The following is a 19,963-nucleotide window of genomic DNA, read 5'->3' on the forward strand; positions in this document are numbered from 1 at the left end:
CCAGGACTAGGTTGCTGGGTGGACAACGGGGGAATCTGTGAGTGACACCCACTCAGCCCATATTCAGACCTAGAGAGAGTTCCCATGCTCCATGGGTAGAGGAAAAGCTCCCCAATGTGACTCCATGTCCCTGAGACCTCGCTGTACTCACGCCATCTGCCCGAGCTGGGGATGGCAGGGGCTGAAGACTGACACGCTGTGTTTGATTCAGTTGCTTTCTCAACACACTGCAGCCTTTGAATCTTCTTTTTAATTAACTTCTTGCCTCACTAATAAAACTGCTTTCTGTTGCCAAAGGATAGAACTCTACGGCTACAGCCAGGGGAATAACCAGGGAATTAAAACAAAAGGTTAACATTATTACTTCAAAAATAATAACAAAGGTGGAGGCAGACTGGCCTTCAAGGCTGGCGTTAGCTGTCACTGGAGGGTCTCAGAGCCTGGGACACATCACATGGACACTGAGGCCTTTTTACTGTGACACTTTTTCCTTATGTAACTAGAAGCAGCCTGATGCTAGGGAAGTGGTACCCACCCGACAGTGAGACTGATGGAGGGGCTCAGGGCTGAGGGTAAGGCCACTGCAGCCTGATGCTAGGGAAGTGGTACCCACCCGACAATGAGACTGATGGAGGGGCTCAGGGCTGAGGGTAAGGCCGCGGCCTGATGCTAGGGAAGTGGTACCCACCCGACAGTGAGACTGATGGAGGGGCTCAGGGCTGAGGGTAAGGCCGCTGCGGAATGTGACAGGTGAGTAAAACCATGTGGCTTATAGTGGGAGTCACACTTCCAGCCTGTTTACAGAAACCCTGAGAACTGGATTCTAGGATATGCTCTGTGTCTATAGATGGAAAAATCTGAGTTCCAGGAATTTCGCAGAGCTGAAAGGATGGAGCCTGGTTGTCACTCTTGCCACCTTTAGAGTGACCATACAGAAAAAGCGCCACTCCACGGCAGAGCAGGCCAGTCCTGCTTCACAGTGGGAGCCATGCTTCACAATCACATGCCTTTCCATGAGAGAGGACATAGAAAACTTGTGGGTGAGACGTGACAGCTCCAGCCATGAGGCAGCATGTCCTTGCCAAAGAGAGGCAGCTCAGGTCTGAGACTGGATTTTTATTACGTTGTGGATTCTTCTTCTGTCCACCTTTCTCTGCCTCTTTTCTTCTTTCCTTTCAATGCCATAGCACTATAGGTGACAGGAAAAAAGGACAGAGAGGGGGAAAAAAAAGAGATCCCTGAATAAAGCCAGGGGTCGGGAAGGGGGCGATGTTATGTTAAACTGCTTCTTGCCAACCAGGGCCTTCAAGCTCCTTGGGTAAAGTTTGGTCTTCACCATCAGGATATCGAACCTCATGACCACTCAACAAGCTGGCCAACAGCAACCAGCAACCCACCCTGCCTCTAGGGCCCTGGCACTTACATACCCTCAGAATTGTCCCCGGAATTTCAAGTGTCACACAAACGCAGAAACTATCTGCGACTGGCAGAACCATGTTTCTGCTAGAGCATGAGGCAAACCATAGTCAGCTGCTGCAGACGGCCCCGTACCCCACACCTGGGACTAAGATGAAAAGCATATTTGTATAATATTTTGTTTTTTTTTTTTAAGAAAGCAAAATTCCAAAAGTCTCACTTCACAGGTTAGGCCTAATGGCACCATCCCACCATCGCACAGGGGCAGTGAGCTTGACACAGAGTGGAACAACACAACCATTACTTTATTAACTCAACTATTTTTTGAGGAAGCTCAACTGAGGACAGGGAAAAGCAGATGCTTCCATGGGTGGGCCTAGGAACTTCACATGTCAAGGAACTCCCTGAAAAAAAATCTGTTTTTACTATTTATTTACACGATTATATACATATATGTGTGTATATACATCATCTATCTATTTCTAATCTATGTCTCTCAATCTATATTTACCTATCTCTATCATCTATATCTATCAATATATATCTATACCTATCTATGGATCTATCTATCCATCATCTATCTATCATCTATCTACTTATCTATGTATCTATCATCTATCTATCAATCATCTATCAATCTATCATCTATCTATTGTCTCTATCTATCTATCATCTATATATCATCTATTATCTATCTGTCTATCTATCTATCTATCTATCACCTATCTATCTATCATCTACATCTTCCATCATCTATCTGTCTGTCTTTATTTTGCTGTCGGTGGGGATCAAATCCATTTTGGTGTGTTAGGCAAGCACGCTGCTGTGGAACCACATACCAGCTCAAGCTTGTGATGTGGGGACAGAATAGACACCAAATTTTTCCATCTCCTTTGTACCGGACACCAGAGGCCTTGCACACCACATGCAGGCTTAACAATAAGGTAAGTGTGCGAGAAAAGTGAGCAGCTAAATTGGCAGCTGCAGTGTTTGAATCTTGGACAGCTGAGGAAGCAGCATTGCTACCTGTCCTCATCCTCTCAGGGATGAAGGCACTTACCAGGATGACAGCATCTGTATGTGAGGTGGTTTCCTCTGAGAAAAGCCTACAGCTGCCAAAAACTGCCTCTGAGGATACGTGCACATAGCTTGGCTGAGAGAAATGATGGATGCACCAGGCCACAGATGCGTGAATACTGAACACTCTTTGATGTGCCCTGACTGCTGAGGGCAGGCATCCGTGGCCTCACAGAGGGGTGCTGGCATGGTTACAATGTGGCCTAGCCACAGGAGGTAGCAAGTGTTACCATATAGGGATGGGATACAGAAGCAGGAGTGGGCAGACAGGGCTGTGTTATTGGTGGGACTGTCCCTCAAATTATTTGGCTAAAGTTCTTATCTACCTTTGCGGTACTGTACTTGAGGCCTTGAAGGTGGTAACTGAAGTGCAGATTGGTCCTTGGGCTATATCCGATCTAAGAGGACAGGTGGCATCATAAGGTCTGGAAATAGTAGGGAAGAGGAGGACACTTGATAGGGGGATGCAAGGATACAGGAGAAGCCACCCTCCACATGCCACGGAGAGAGGCTTTGGGGAGAGCCACATGGCACGCATACTCCAGGACTTGCCTCTGGACCACGGGAGGGTGAGTTCTGCTGTTCTTCCACTTACGACATTGTTATGAGTGTCTGTGCTGGCCAGGATGTACGGAAGGCTTCAAGGGGCCCCGGCTGCCTGGGCCTCACGGGGAACCTCGCTTCTGTGAAGCAGCAGTCTTTCCTGTGCTCCCTCCCCTGTGTGGTACCTTTGGGGGGGGGTTCTCTTGTCTTTCCTCCAGTATCGTTTACACTATTTATATCGTGTGTGTGTGTGTGTGTGTGTGTGTGTGTGTGTGTGTGTGTGTGTGTACAGATACACAGCTGCATGTGTCAGTGCATTCAGAACCCAGAGATTGACATCAGGTGGCATCTATCATTCTCCACATTAAAAAAATAACATTTTTTGAAACAGAGTAAGTCTGGGCTTAGGCTAGCACCAATGAAACCATCTTACCACATGCACAGCCCCCAAGTGCCCTGGCAGCAAGCTCAGAAGTGTTGGACGGTACATTAACTTGTTCATGCGGGAGGAAGTTCAGATGAGAACAGGGCAAGAGCCAGCACTCACACGGGCCTGGAACTCCCCCTGGAGAAAGCTCCTGGTTTGTTTTAGTCTTTATTCACAATTGTCTCTGTTTCTGTAGTGCTGGAGCTTAAACTACAGCCTCTGACACACGAGGTAAATGCTGTGCCATGGGCCCATGTCCATACCCATTAACGGTAATGAGGAGATAGCTTGGAAAGCATCTCTGTGCCCAAGCCTAAGGGCAGCGCACGCAGCTCACCCTGTAGGCTTAGTGACAACAAGGGAGCTGTTGTGTGGAAACCACTGCTGCAGTGATGGGGCAGGAATGATCTCCACCCTGTGTGCAGCCCGCTGACAGCAGAGACCATGCACAGGTGGGGTGGTTTCAGTAGCACGAATCTGAGCTCAGGCTCCCCTTCTTTACATAGATATATCTATATAAACAATGTAGAAATATAAAATTATATTTAATTATATATATATATTTTTTAATGATGAATGATAGATTACAATACCCAATGCCAATCTCTGGCTTCTAAGTGCCCCCATACATACAAACCATTTGAAGCCTTGTACAAATATTTAGGCTAGGCAAAGGAAGCAGTATTGCAACCAGCCTTCTCCTTCCAGAGCTTAAGGTACCTTCAGGGAAAGGAGGACTTGTAGGAGCTAAATGTATGGCCCTTCCCAGGGATTTGACTCTGAGGCAACACTCTGGATGCCTCCCTAAAGCACTTCTGAAGAGATACATGTAGGTTGAAAGTATGCACCAGCCAGTAGGACTTGTGTGCCTGCACAAACTTGGTAGATTCCAGACCAATTTGAGGTCAGTCCTCTATGACATCATGGGCGGTGTCACAGCTGTGGAAACAGCTATGGCCTCGGGCTAAGGGCAGCACAGTGCTCCCGTGGGAGCAGGAGGAAAGACAGGGTTGGGCCACGTGGCTACATCCTAGCCTCTTAGGATCACACTGTGGTCTCTAAAAGAATGGTCTAAGTCCTGCTTTTGTCTTCAGGACTCCCACCAGTATGCACACTGATGCTGAGGCAGCATCCATAGTGCCCTGACATAAAAGGGTCTCTGCTGCAGCCTCAGGTGCGTAGGACCCCCACAACCCCTTGTCAACAGCACCTGCATGTATACCGCTGAGTCTACTGACCTCCTTTTGCACTTTATTTAACCTCATGTGAATGTAAACAGCATAGAATTTTAAAACTTCACAATCTATTCCTTTTTATAAATGATGAAATTTCTCATCTGTGTCCCTGAGGTCTTTCTGGTGGGTTACTAATACTGGGTCACTGAACCACATCCCAGCCATGAGCGTTTATATTTCAGTGTGTTTAAAAAGTTTATCCTGTACCACATTTTACCTTTAAAATCTTTATTTCTGTTCATTTTCCTTTTTGACGGAGGATTTGAAACCCTCACGTTTAGCATATTGCAGGAAGGCCCACTATAATGTTGACACACTGAGTATCCAAGTCTGGGCACTACAGCACTTACACCCTTTTCTCGCCTGCATTCTCCAAGCCTGAGAAGCCGGGTCACATGGAGCATGCCCATCCTTCTGAAAGGCAGTACAGCCCTTGTCATATACACAAAGTTCAGATTCTTGCCATTACTTGGAAGAGGCAATGTGGGTGCAGGGCTCACTTAGTCTGGAAGTCATAGATTTCCCAAACCTAGTGGCTGGTGACAACCATTTTAGATACAAAAATAAGGTCTCATGACTAGGAAGGCCAAGCAACAGGTACATTTTACAAGCTTTCCCTAAAATGTCCAAATTGATAGGGATTTTCAGCTTTCGCAGTATCCTTTCTTGGGCTTTTATCAACACTCCAGACCCTCCACAGTGATAGGCTGGAGCAACAGCTCTCATTAATCCGGAGCAACAAAAACACCACACTGGGGCTGTCAGTGAATCCTCATATTTCAAGAGATTTATAAACTGACCCTAGTGGGATTGAAAGTTCCTTCCTCAGAAAATATGTATTTGTCCAGGACACGCAGAATGGCCCTGAGGCATAGCATACTCCTGGCCATGGTGGCTCACCTCTAATCCAGGGTCTCTGCTAGCCAGCCATTTCCAAAGGTGTGCACACACATGGCAGCTTATTGGGAGCAACGACAGAGAGAGGACAGCATGTGCTAAATGTGATAGAAGAATGTCATGTGTAGTTTACAAATATCAGAGAATCAAAATTATAATAGTACTTGCAATTATAAGGACATGGCTCCTAAAGATAACTGGTTAATCTTTGTTCTGTTGTTGTTGTTGTTTTGAGACAGGGTCTCTCTGTGTAGCCTTGGCTGTCCTGGACTTACTTTGTAGACCAGTCTGGCCTTGAACTCACAGAGATCCACCTGCCTCTGCCTCCCAAGTGTTGGGATTATGAGTATGTGCCACCACTGCCTGGCTAACTGGTTAATTGTAATCAAAGGTTTGATTGTATATTTATTTAATAATTTACTTGTATATTGATTGAAGTTATGAGTAAAGAAAATACCAACCTATGATATAGCGGGAAACACAGGTGAGGTCCTGTCACCTGAGCATCTGGATGTCTGAGCCTGTTGCTCCACACACTCTTGGTTTCTCACACTCAACTCTTAACCATGCCAGATCATTTTCCTAATGCCCTATGTTCCTCCTGCTCTGCCCTACTGGCCAATCACTCAAAGCCAGGGGGCTGAGCATTAGCAGGCATTCCTCTTGATTTTCATGGGGTGGGACAACTGGGATGTGCAGTGGGTACCTGGGCTAAGGTGGTGGGATACAAATTCTGAGGTAGGCGTGCATACAGTATACTGAGGATGCATGCATGTGGTATACTTTGGCAACCTGGGACTCTATTTGGTTTGGGCCTTGTACACACATAGCAATCTGAGACTCATTTTTGCACATATGTGTATCCACTCCTATCAAAATATATACCTATCTACCTGCACGGAACTTCCTAAACATAGCACCCCAAAGCATAGGATAAACTTATACATGTTCTATTCAACTGTACTCCATTTATATCTGGGTATAAAAAAACAAGAAAAAACAACCTGGCCTGATCTAGTTTGGGGTGCATATGCAAAAGGCATACTGTGACCTCAAAGTGCATGTTTAGGGAGCCCAGCTCTACCTGATATCTTAGGCCTACGCATAATGAGGAGTGCTTATGATTAAGCACAGAATTGTCTATATAGCAATCTGTCAGTCAGATAGAGAACACCCCAAACTATGCCCCTTGGCAACCAAACTCCTCCTCCTCTTGAGCTCCATAGCAGGAAGCCCTGAACAATGGCAGAGGCCTTTGAGCACTTCTCACTCATGTAGCCTGCTCTCATCCTTTGTTTTTATTTTTAAAGACATTGTTTCCATTCACGTGTACGTGTGGGTGCCTGCGTCAGTTTACATGCGCCATGTGAATGCTCTCGGGAGCCAGATGGGAGGGGCCCCAGATCCCCCCGGAACTGGAGTCAGAAGCAGTTATAAGCCATTTAATGTGGGGTGGGTGGGTGGAACCAAAACCAGGTCTCCTGCCAGCGCTGTGTACGTTCCAAGGCACTGGACCATCTCTACCTGCTAACGCTCCTCACCGAGTCTGGCTTTTGCTATCGCTTTGCTTTAAATGAAGTTACAGTCTGTGTGATCTTTCATTTCAGTTCCTTGAATGAGACACAAAGAACATGAAAATGCCTAGTCAGGTTTTGACCACTGCTAACACTGAGGTCCACTTCTGTTGCTTGCTGTGTTCTGGCTTCAAGGGAGCAGAAAGCCCTAAGTGATAGATAGCTGGAGCATCTGATCAGGCATGGGTTAGCATCTCAGATCTAGTCTCTTCGTGGATCCTGATGCAGTTGTTATGGTAACCTTAGAGGTTGAAGTTTTGCCCACCACCCCCCCCACCCAACCCTCATTTCATGGTCATACTAGGTATATATGCAGCAACAATTCCTTAGAATTTAAATACCATATAAAAAGGGTGGAGGTATCTGGGCTTTGTGGAAATCCATTAAAGTACAACTACTTCCTCTCGGGCAAAGGAGCAGAATCTAAGTTCCATCTCTGGCCCTGGGTAGGGATATAACTTCTAAGTTGCTAAAACCTAAGAGTTCACTCCAACTGCCAATCACCTGGCCAAGGGACCGCCCCTCTGGGGAGCTGATTCCACCCACTAAGGAGATAGGAGGAATAATTATTCCCAGAAAGAGATAAAGTACTTTTCCTTCCCCCAAAGCCCCTCCTGGGGCAGACACTTGCATCAGGGAGCACTATGGAGCTTGTGCCCTGTGACTTGCTTGCAAAATGCAACTTTTTATTTTTTATTTTCCTTATCCCCTTTTTTTGAACGCTGGCCAAAAGAAAAGCCCAATTTCCCTGCAACTCTGGTATTGTTCTCTGTCCCTGAAGCTGTCCTCCCAACCACTGCTGTCATCTTCTGCTGCTCAGTTGCTATCGACCAACGCCTGCTTGCTGAACTAAGGAACTGTCTGGCATAAATCAGAGGTCAAGGCCTTCTGGCCTCCTTTCTCCATTTTTATTTTTCTGGAAGATTCCAAAATTCACAGCTTGCCTACCCCACCTTTCTCCTCCTGAGCTGTCTTTAGACACTGTTTATGAGTTTTTCAAAATGTAATTTTTGAGAATTTTCTGCATGTACAGTGTATTTAGATCATTCACCCTGCCCTGTCCTCCCTCCAACCGCCCCCATTCCCCTAAAAATCGTGACCTCTTCTTGATGACCTCTTCTGCTGAGCCCATTTGGTGTTGTGTGTATGTGACTAACATAGTGTGTGTATTATACCCTTGTAATTACAAAGTGTGTCTTCTGAAATGTACAAGGGCCCTAGCTGCCACCAAATGACGGCTGGGAGTGCCGTCAGATAGCGTCTGATGCCTACAGCTGAGGTATCTTTACTTTTCTGTACCCCTCTTACCTGGTGTTTCCACCAAAATATTTACAAAGTATCTTGCTTTATGAATTTCTTTGAACACAGAATTTGCAGTCATCAAAATGTTTTTACCAGGACACAGCCACTTGAATTTGCTCTGGAACAAACCCTCACATCCTTTGAGGTGAGAGCTGTGTTTTAGTGTTGTCCAGGCCCAACTCTTAATTTGTTAATTATAGAAAAGTCTTTACAGGGGACTAATTTTGCGACTAGCAGAGAATTTGGGAATTTCTCTTTTCCTGTAACTAAGTAGATAGCTATTTGTACAAGTTAAAAACAAATATCTGTTTATTATAGTCCAGCAATCTATATGGTCCAACTTGAGGGGTATGAGCCTTAGTCCTTGTTAGACTCTGCTAAAGTGAGCAAAGTGCCCAGGACACGGGGGCTGGTGGTAAGGTGAGAGGCTTTGGCTAAGCAGCCCCAGTCATGTCATTAGAGGGTTCAGTCACCTTCATCTCAAGGACAGGCACCTACAGAGATGGAGGACACTATCACGTGGTCTTAAGAGTCTGCACCCTAGGCTCACCCTCTGAGACATGCTGCCTGTCTTCTGCCAGGAGTGCGAACAACTCCATGGTGCTTCCTGCTCCATCGTTTTTCGGGCACTCGCTGGATCAATACCCAACCTTCCAGGGGAGGAAATCTCTGCCAGTGTCACAGCCCACCGATGGGCTGTCTCCACCCTTCTGGAGTAGCACTTTATGTGGCAGGGCTGTACGTGTCTGAACATTCCACAAGTGGAACTGGGGGACAGGCGGGAGTGCTCTGGGGATGGGGAGGGTAAGCTGTGGATGCTGGGAGGACACTGGGGACATCAAGGTTCTGTCAGGACCTCACTGTGATAGTGCTTGACAAGGCACTAGGGGAGCCAACTTCATGAAAGTCATTAGTGAGTCCCAACACACACACACACACACACACACACTCACACGCACACGCACACGCACATGCACACACACATGTGCACACACGTACACACAGGTGCATACATGTACACATATACAAACATGCACACACGCACACACATGCGTGCATGCACATACACACACACAGGCGCATGCATACAAGCACACACACGCACACACACATGCAAATGCACGCACACACGCAACACATGCACATGGACATGTGTGCACGCACATATACACATACACACACACACACACACACACGCACAGGTGCATGCGCGCGCGCACACACACATGCATGCACACACATACATACACACACACACACACACACACACACGCACGCATGCACGCACATACACGCACATACACACACACCAGATTAGCAGATGAAATGGTTTCCATGGCAACAATTGGACAAGCACATTGCTGCAATCAGCATTAATTTAAAATATTTTTCCGAGTCTCCTTGGCGTCGGTTTGTGAACACAAGTGCTTGCCAGCTCTCTAATCCAAGGCACCCTTTGAAATCCTATCCAGTGTGTGTGTGTTGAAACTGAGCCAATTAACTGAGAAGAACTGGGTGGGTCCAGTGGAGCTGGCAAGACTGTGTTTACCAATTAGTTTTTTTTATGATGTAAATGCTGCACCCCATGCAGCAGGAATAAAGGCAAGCTGCACTCAATATGAAACTGTTAATTGCATTTTCAGAGACACAGCTACAAGGTGAAACTAATCACACAGATGATAACTGGTCCACCACCTACAGGGCTCTGCCTTGCGCATCCACTAATCTGTACTAAAACAGCCCCCTTGGTCTTTGCAGCAAAGAAAAACATAGCATTTGGTATAACCTTTCCATTTTAAAGAGAAAAATGTGTATATATGGGAAGCAATATAAAGGATAATTCTCATTTAAATTGGATTAATAGTGTTAACAAACACCACAGCAAAGGGCAGGGCAGTGCCTCAGGAAGGACTCTTTTCCACAGACTCATAGGAACGTGCATTTGTGAATGAATTCCGGTACATTCTGGTAAGGGTGGCTAACGAGAACAAGCTTGTTAAAGAAGAAAGAGCCATGATAATTAGTGAAGGTTGCTTTCGCATCTGAGAAGATCAAAAGGGCTGTTCCTGAACCTCTGGAGAGACATGGGGGATATCTTGGGTCCCTTTGCCCTGAGAACCAGGCAGCACGTCTACCATGGGTGGGAGGCCAGAGGCATGAGGCGGGGTCTGTGCACAGCTCCATCCTCTGTTCCTCTAAGGTAGCTAGTCAGATAAAAGCACTTTTAGAGGTCAATGTGGACGGACTGTAGCCTCACAATCAGGGACTTGCAGAACCAGGAAGTGCTACTGCAGGACCCGGGCCAATTCGGCGCCTCTGTCCCTGAGTGGAGATGCCTCTTTCTTAACTGGCTGCAAGATCATTATAGATAAAACCTTTATCTTAGTGAGGGTTTCTGTTGCTGTGAAACACACACACACACACACACACACACACACACACACACACAAGAGCAGGTGGTGAGGAGAGGGTTTATTTCACCTCTCAGGTTACACACCACTGCGGAGGGAAAAGTAGGTAGGACCCAAAGGCAGGAGCCTGGAGTCAGGGATTGAAGCAGAGGCCATGAAAGAATGTTCTGTACAGACTCACTACCTAAGCTACCTACAACTTGCTCACACTGCTCTCTTACAGCACCCAGCACCACCTGCCTGTGGGCGGGTCCTCTGGGCGGGTCCACCTACATCAGTTATTAACCAAGAAAACGCCCTACAGACTTGCCTGCAGGTGGTCCAGTGGAGGCAGGGTCTCACCTGAGGGTCCTCTAGCTTGTGTCAAACAGGACAACCTTAGATTAATTGCCAGCTAGAAGCTACCATCCCACCATCTTCTCCCTAAAGAGTTCATGTAAATGTTCCTGTAATCACCCCCCCAACCAGGAAAACACCCCCCACCCCCCAGGAACAGCTGTCTGCTTTACACATGGTATAGAAGCTGGACTCTCCCAAAAGGACGGGCTCTAAGGAACAGACAGGTCATGGGACAGCCACACCCAGGGCTCATGCTTCAATGTGTCTTGGAGCAGGAAAATTAAGGACTTGGGAAAGCCTGGCGTGGTGGCACAGGCCCTTAGTCCTAGCACTCATGGAGGCAGAGTCAGGCAGATTGCTGTGAGTTTGAGGCCAGCTTGGTCTATGAAGTGAGTCCAGGACAGGCAAGGCTACACAGAGAAACATTGTCTCAAAAAACCAAGAAAACCAAACCAAACAAAATAAAACAACAACAACAACAACAACAACAAAACCACCTAATGGCTTGGGGTGGCATAGAGGGACTGAAGGGCCCACGGCCACACTGCACCCTACATAGGCCTGGGGGCAGCTGCTATGCTTGCAGTGGAGCTGCAGGAAGGAGCCGCCTCAGGTCTGTAGAAGCATCAGGGCCTCCACTCGGGTTGGCACCACATTCCGTGATAGAAGAACCCTGTGAGCGCAGCCAAGTAGTGGCTCACTAACACACTGGTCACCTTCAAGAATTTCCTTCTCTTCCCTCTTTCTTTGTTCTTAGTGGAGTGGTGAGTCACAGAGGTATGGACATTGACTGGACTTCGGCCTCTGTTCATGGCCTGCTGTCGGAGTCTCCAAGTCCATCCTCTTGGTGGCACACGTGCCCAGTGTCTACAGGCATCTCTTGATGAGAGCCGTCATGGCACACCTGTCCCTGGAGGCTGAGTGAGCTGTGGGTTTGGAGATTCCCATATCTTTCTTCACTCTCAAGGCCAAAGGTGAAGGTGAAGGGTATTTAAAAGGACTAGCCCCCCCCATCCCCCAGGGAGTACCCAGAAAGGAACGCATGCCACTCACTGCATAGAAGTGTGGGGATCTGATGAAGTGCCACGCTGCTGCCAGCATGGGGAAGGAAGGGCACTGGGGGCGGCACCAGAGAGTAGTGGCTCTGAGGCTTAGGTTGGCTACTGTTAGAAATAAAATCTGACAAACTCACTTTCAAAAGGTACCTGTGTCAGCTTGGGTCCCAGTACAAACACAGAAAATGCTAGATTCCTGCTAATGCTTGTGCGTCTAGCTATTTCTCTCACATTCTCTACTGAGCCTCCCGCCTCCCCAAATTAGACTTTAAGAGCAGAAAACAACAGCCAAGTGCTCCTGCAAGGCCAAGCATGAGCTTTAAGATAAACAGTATGTACAGTGTAGAGATGAACTCACATGCGGCTTTGTTGAGAAAAAAAGGACAAGCGAGAGAGGAAAAGATAAAACCAGGTGATGTGAAGATGGCACCCACAGCACCTATTGCTCCTAAAGAGACGGGAAGTGCCCTGCGCTGGGGTTATTATAAACATTTCTGCACTCAGCCAGCCATTGTAGCCTTATGCCTGAGTCTCCACTACTCTTATTATCAGTCACTGTGTCTCACATTGTGGCCTTACCCATAGGTACCCCCGTGAGGTGCAGGAACCTGCTAGATCCATATTCACTGCTCACTCTAGGAACTTGCTGGGAAGCGCACCATGGGAAGTCTGTCAGGTGCATGTACCGTGGTCCTGGGAACATTTTTTTTCCAGAAAAATAATCCTACTTTTCTTAGGCTTAATGTGTCCTTCCCCAGGCTGCCCGGTTCAGTGCTACCAAGTCTGTCAGAGTCTGGTCCTATGTGGCCTGTTTCCCTTTATAAGAAAAGCTAGAATGCTGCTCATGAAGCATAACGCTATTTCTTAAGGTGTACAAGTGTCTTGCCTTCATGTACGTATGTGTGTCACATGTGTGTCTGAGCATGTGGAGGTCAGGAGAGTGTTGGACCCTCTGGGAATGGAGTTACAGGTGGCTGTGAGCCTCCATAAGGGTGCTGGGTACTGAACCTGCATCCCTGCCTGCACTGTTAACCTCTGAGCCACCTCTCCACATCCACAAGAAGCCTGTTAAAGAATGTGTAAGTGTGTAGTTCCCGGGAGTGTGAGCTACACAGGAGCAGGAGGTTAACAGTGCATGAAAAGATGGGGGCACAGAAGCGTGGGGTACAGGATGACTAGACTGGCACCGGTCTGTTTGAGCACCGCTCCAGACACTGACAAGGCCAGTGTCACCTGGACTCCTACCATGCAGCTCCCTGGGTAGCCTCATAGAGAAATGACAGCATACAAACAGACGCTGTCTCTGGCTATGGACCAAGAGAGGACTCCTGATGTTAGGGCTGTTTAGTAAACTATGTCACTAAAATACGCTTTAAATATTTCTAACACTCAGACATTTGCTGAATTAATGAGAATTCTAATTAATTATCATCCGAGTTGGCCCATGACAAGAGTCTCCATCCAGTCCTCCCATAGGTAGATAAAGGAAAGTGGTGAGGGCACAAGGATGGTGGTGTCAGGCCACTCAGGAGAGGTAGGACAGAGTGTGGTGACATGTCTCTAATACAACTGAAAAACTCATTTTAAGTATGCCATTATTTCATCTTCTTTAATAACTTGTAAAACATTTAAAAGATGGGTAGTATTATAAAATAGAAAAAGCAAGTAGTTTATTTTTGAGGGCTTTTTATATCTAAGATCTACACCTAGCAAACCAGACCAGGCACCAAGGTTCCGAGGAAGAGACCTTACGAGAAGGAAGCCCTGGTCTCGTTGAAGTCCATGACACAGCCCAGCCAGCTCCAGCACACCCCACAACCCTGTCTCACTGCCACAGTCTCAGCCCAGTTGGCGCAGGCATGGAAGCTCCATGTATCCAGCAGCCTCCTGTTCCAGAAGTCAGGACACTGTTTCTCACAGCCCAGTGCCCTCCAGTCCAGCCCATCGTCTGCATGCCAATTCTTCACTCATTGATTTCAGAGATGTCATCACTGTGTCTCATCCACCTATTGGCTTCAGTGACATCATCACTGTGTCTCAAGCACCTGCTGATTACAGTGACGTCGTCACTATGTCTCATCCATCTATTGATTTCAGTGATGTCATCACTGTGTCTTATCTTTCCAGAGGCAGCTGGAGCTGGGACCCATCTCTCTGTCCAGCAAGGGTTGACCAGGTGGTGTCCAGCCGTGCTCAGGACTGCTGATGGCACACCATAGCCAGCTCTGCTCTGACCCTCCCTCAATACTGTTACTCAGCACAATGCCAGCCCTTCATCCTCTTCTACCATCCTTCTTCCTTTAGACAACACTAGAAATGTGTCAGGCACAGCACACCACAGCAGCTGCACGCCTGGTCCGTCCAACCAAGGCTTTCCTTAACTCCATCTGTATTGAACATACACAGACTCCCTCTTGCAATTCCAGAAACTATGCAGCAAGGGACGATTTGCAGAGTGTTTGCACTGCATTTGGCATTATAACATGTGGTAATTTAAAGCACACAAGATGACACATGTAGGCGCTCTGCAAACAGCAGTGTCCCATGCCGGGCCGGTGGGGGGAGGAGTATCTAAGGATCTTTGTCCCCTTGTGGTCTGGGAGTCAGCTCTACTTGGATGTCACAGGATACTCATCTCGTTATGGAAGACAATGAGCAGAGAGAGAAGCACATTCTGGGGCCCCTGGGTATAAATTCATCATGATATTGAGACTTTTGATGCAGTAGATGAAGTCCCAAATCGGCTTGGCCTAACACAATACCATGGCAGAACAGACAAAGGGGATCAGTATAAACAGGAAAGGCAGACATCTTGCCTTGTGTGTGGAAGCCGTATAGGCCTCTGCGAGGGAAGACTTGGTGGCGTTCCCACTCAGCCCCGCAACAACCCTCCCCATTGTCTGCTGCTCTTTGTTCAGTGTAGACAGACACCACAACGCTCCTCAACCTCCCCAGGTCTCTTGGCCAGGGGTAGCTCTTGGGGAAGCCTCCCCACAAGCTGACACACGGTGGCTTGAAGGCAGCTTTCCTCTACCGCCCTGACATAATTTTCCCTCCTTGGATTTCTATTCCGAAAATCCTTAATGCCCAAGCAATAAAATAAGGTCAAGAGTTAGCTATGAGCATATATGTTAATATTAGTTTTCTAATTATATATAACCATTGTCAGACATTTTTAAATGCTTGGTAATTTCTAAAGATGGAAGAGACTGGGAAGCAAAAGGAAAAAATTCATCTCTGATTCTACCAAAGTTGACTACATTCAAGGCCGGCTACAATACACATAACTATGCTATAACCTATTCTTTTTAATTACTGTGTTGAGAATGTCCCATTTTAATAAAAACTAATTTGACAGCAAAACTAAGGTTCCTGGAACATTTACAGTCCCCTCTTTCCTGCTGCTTTTCCAAAAGTCGCGGCTTCATTTCAGACACGCATCTCCCGAGTAAAAAAACTCAACTCACCCATACCTGTCACTTGGCTCTGATTTGCCAACATCCTTTGGCTTTTAAATTTTTAAATGCCTGCATTTGCCTTGTTAGGGCGCGGTGGGCGTCAGGAGGGAGGTGCCGCAGCGGTTGTGAGTGAAGAAGAGTGAGGCAGGGAGAGCGTGGCTGCCTTGCGGTTCACTTCAGCCCCAGGCTGTGAGGGAACACGGCCATGGTTTAACATGTCCAGTTCACACATTTCATAACAGCCCAGAAAGAACGGCTGTTAGAATGGGAAGAATGGCTTTAATAAAGCCTTGCTTGTAAAAACCAAGTGAACGTTAACGGTCCAGAGTCCACCGACCTCACTGTGGGCACTGATACTCCCAAAGCCAAGAATGAGCTGCCCCTGCCAGGTCTTGAGGGGCGTAGAAAAATGGCCCCTCACAGCTTCCTTCCTCCATCCTCCTGCTAAGAGGCCCCGGTATGGAATGTCCCCCCCCTCCCCCATGCCCCACAGTAGCACCCATCGCCTTTAGCAAGAAGCAAGTGTAGAACATTGAGAACAGACTATGGATGAAGTGGCCTCTCCCGTGCCAGGCTCTGAGGCGGTGCTACTCTCCAGGCCCTGCTTGTGCACACAACTTCTCCCAAGGTCTTCTGTGACTAGACTCTGGTTTCCTTTCCAACAGGAGCCAAACAGCACTTCCTGCTTTCCTTCCATCAGTCCCTGTGGAAATCCACTGAATGGAGGAGACAGGGCCCTAGAGGCTTGTGGCCAGGCCTCCTGTGAAGGTGGCTTCTGGCTTTTAATGGCACAGGCAAGCAGGTGGTGCTGGCTTTAAACCACACAGAGCAGGGCAGAGGAGTTTCCTACTGCTCAGCCAAGAACGCAGCAGCCTGCTTCCTAGAATTCCAGGCTGGGCTCCTCCTGTTGGGCTACGTGCAGAATCATAGGGGAAAAACATCCACAGCCACAGCTTCAGCAGCCTTGGGCCCTCGGGTGGTGCTGCCAGCCCAGCGGTCACCACTCTGCCACTGGGGGAAAGGATCACATGCTGCAGAGGTCTCTGACTCTACACATGGTCTCCTTCCTAACTTCCACGAAAGATCACTGTGGGACTTTGTTCTAGTGTCTTGCATCTGAAAAATGGAACTGTATTGCCCCAGTGCATGCTGGGCTCTACACAGGAGGCACAGATGCTCACGGCACTCTTCTTGTAAACTGCCAAACAACTTGGCAAAGACAGAGTGTTTCCTTCTGCTGGTCCATCTTGGGGTGCCGGTCACCAGGAAATCACCAACTTCTCTTCTGGCTAAAGGGGCCCTGGGATAGGAAAGCTTAGCCTATGTGGGTCCACAAGTGGGGGGCTGCTCTAGCTCCGGCCGGATGCCGCTTCCTCGCCTCTGTTCCACCTCAGAGGGTGTCTCTAGTGATGGATGGAGATGGAGCTCAGAAAGATCACAGACCTCTCAGCTGACTGGTCCATACAGGCAACCCACACTAGTCAGCTTATTCTGAGAAAAACATCCTTCAAGAGAGGAGCGCCCCGTGCCCCCAGTAGTGTCCCGCTTGAAATGTCTGTTCCTCGGTGCTCTGTAGCTTAAGGATTTTCAGAGAAAGGTTTGCAGCTGAATTATTTGTGTGTATGCACTTCCGTGTGTGTGTAGGTGATATACAGGTGTGTATGCATGCATGTAGAGATCAGAGGATAACCTTGGGTGTTGGTTCTCAGATATTGTCCCCCACATAGCAGGGTCTAAACATCATAGATTTTGCTTTTTAAAAGCAAATTAAACAACAACAACAAAAAGCCAAGATTTCTGGAAGCATGGGACCACAGGGCCCCGTGGGGTCTGCCAGTGTCTTGGCTTTCTCCTCACAGTGGGTCGCAGGGCTGGAGCTGTGGTGATAGGTGCCAAGGGAAGCTGGCCCCACGCGCTCATGTCCCAGTCACAAGGGAGGCAAGGCCCAGGACCCATGAGGCTGTGCTCTAAGGAGGCCCTGTTTGTTGGAAACCCTGGTGTGAGGGAACCCCATGGGTCAGGCAGATAGACATCAGGGCTGTAGCTACTTACTAGACAACCAGGCAAAAGGAGAAGACTGCTAACCACACCCTCACCTGCCCTGTAGATACCAGGTATACTTAGTATCTAAACCCATCCTCACTGTTGCAAAGAGGCAGCTAGAGGGTCTCACTAGCATGACATACTTGGATGGTTTCTATCCTCAGAGGCAGCTCACGTCTGCTCCTACTCACAGCCCACATCCACCCACAGCCCACATCCACCCACAGCCCACATCCACCCACAGCCCACATCCACCCACAGCCCACATCCACCCACAGCCCACGGAGAACATGAGGGGCTGCCAGGCGGTCTACTTGTCTAGAGGTCTATGGTAACAAATGCCCTTTCTTAAATGAGATGAAGTCCTACTACCCGGACACATGTGAGTACCAGGAGCCTCAAGCAGCTCAACACACACACACACACACACACACACACACACACACACACACACACACCCCTGTTCCCTGTTCAGTGGATCAGCTAAATGTTGGCAGCAGGGTAAGAGGCAGATATGAAATATTGAACAAAAACTAAAACTCTCGAAAGGATCTGCCTTGCGGAGGAGGGCAGCTTTGTGCAGTAATTGACACGGGATCAGAAAGCTGCCCCAGGAAGGAGCGGGCCAGATCAGCCGCGGGATTAACTTTTGGAGCAGACATTCAGATCTGAGTGGGATTTGCCCCTCTCTTCGGCTCCCATTGTCTGGGTCTTATTTTTTTTTTTTTTTTTTTTTTTTTTTGCGCTCCACTCTCTTTCTGAGGGAGGTAGCAGCTGTGACTGGCAGGTAATGGGCGGCTCAAGGAGGCGGCATCTGAATGAGGCAGTTTTCTTCCAGTTCCATTTGCCAAGCTCCTTTGCACTGACCCGTCTTGGCCGCAGACAGCAATTTAGATGGAAGCTAGGTCGGCAGGCGGTGTGTGTTTATTATTACTTAGATTTCACGGTTTCACGTGGGGTAAGTGTCTATTTAGAGAACTGTGTGGAATTGGTCTCCCTGCTATTGAGCTATTTCCCTAGACATAAATTTATAAGGAAAATGCCAGAGAACAATGAAACCTGTGTGTTCATGAAATCTGGAGGTGACAGTCTACCCTGGTTCCTCTGAGAGGCTGGTGTGCAGTGTGAGACGGCATCCGGATGTATCCGCTGAGAGTGGACCCAGTTCCTCAGCCGGATACCACCAGGACTGCAGGTGATGCTGGGCAGAACTGAGGCTTGCTAGTTGGTTCTGTCCAAACGTCCCACTTGAAATGCCCTCTCCTCAGTGCTGTGAGCTTAAGGATTTTCAGCGAAAGGTTTGCAGCTGAAATTCTTTTTGTGTGTGCACTTTCGTGTGTGTGTGTGTGTGTGTGTGTGTGTGTGTGTGTGTGTGTGTGTAGGTGCATACGTGTGGGGGTTATACAGGTATGTATGCGCATGCGTGTGGAGATCTCCCACAACTCATTGCTGGTCAATATCTTTCACTGAGATATTTGCATGAACGGAGGTGGCCCCTTACACCCCCACGGATCTCACAAAGCTAAACAGGTTACTGGCTAGAGACAGAATCAGGACTCTGTAGCGTAAGCAAACATGATGGGGACCCCTTCCATGAATGGGATGCCCACATCCAGATAGGATAGAACCCCATTGCTCTGCTTCTCAAATCTGGCCTCTGACCTCGACCCACAGATGCCACACAGAAGCCAGTGACAGCTGGCACATGGGCATTTTTCTCCCAAAATGGCCTCCTGTCCTCCTGCAGGTCCAAAGATCCCTCATTGGCACTTGGGGCTCTCTAGATACTTCTAAGCTTCCAGGTCAAAGCTAAACCCATGTGATGGGGAAAGATGGTCACCATTGTAGGATACTTGGCCTCTTCTTTTACACTGCCTTTGTCAAACAAAAACTACCCATTTTGTCCCAAATTTTTCCTTGGTAAATTGGTTGGGTGCGGCAGGTTTGGTGCTAGCTCAGACTTCACAACTCCTTTTGGGATCAGTGGTTAGAGCCACCTACTTTTCTGGTCTAAATCTTCTCTCTTCTCTTCTCTTCTCTTCTCTTCTCTTCTCTTCTCTTCTCTTCTCTCCTCTCCTCTCCTCCTCCTCCTCTTCTTCTTCGTTTCTCTCTCTCTCTCTCTCTCTCTCTCTCTCTCTCTCTCTCTCTCTCTCTCTCTCTCTCTCAAACCCCTAGGATGTAGCTCA

At 48.0% G+C, this 19,963-nt stretch overlaps 1 protein-coding gene and 1 long non-coding RNA gene across 3 annotated transcripts in view; both read right to left on the reverse strand.

Annotated features, from left to right (window-relative positions):
* PTPRN2 (protein tyrosine phosphatase receptor type N2) overlaps positions 1 to 19,963 on the reverse strand; it is a 705,670-nt gene that overhangs the window by 328,631 nt on the left and 357,076 nt on the right. The gene's annotated exons all lie outside the window — the stretch shown is intronic.
* On the reverse strand, positions 236 to 4,349 carry LOC311604239. The gene is made up of 2 exons (XR_014781415.1): positions 4,184 to 4,349; positions 236 to 1,189 (listed from the first exon to the last, which is right to left on the reverse strand). It is a non-coding gene; the product is annotated as an uncharacterized lncRNA (long non-coding RNA).

This window comes from Acomys minous (genome assembly GCF_964271855.1).
Source record: "Acomys minous genome assembly, chromosome: 8".
Classification (NCBI taxonomy): domain Eukaryota; kingdom Metazoa; phylum Chordata; class Mammalia; order Rodentia; family Muridae; genus Acomys; species Acomys minous.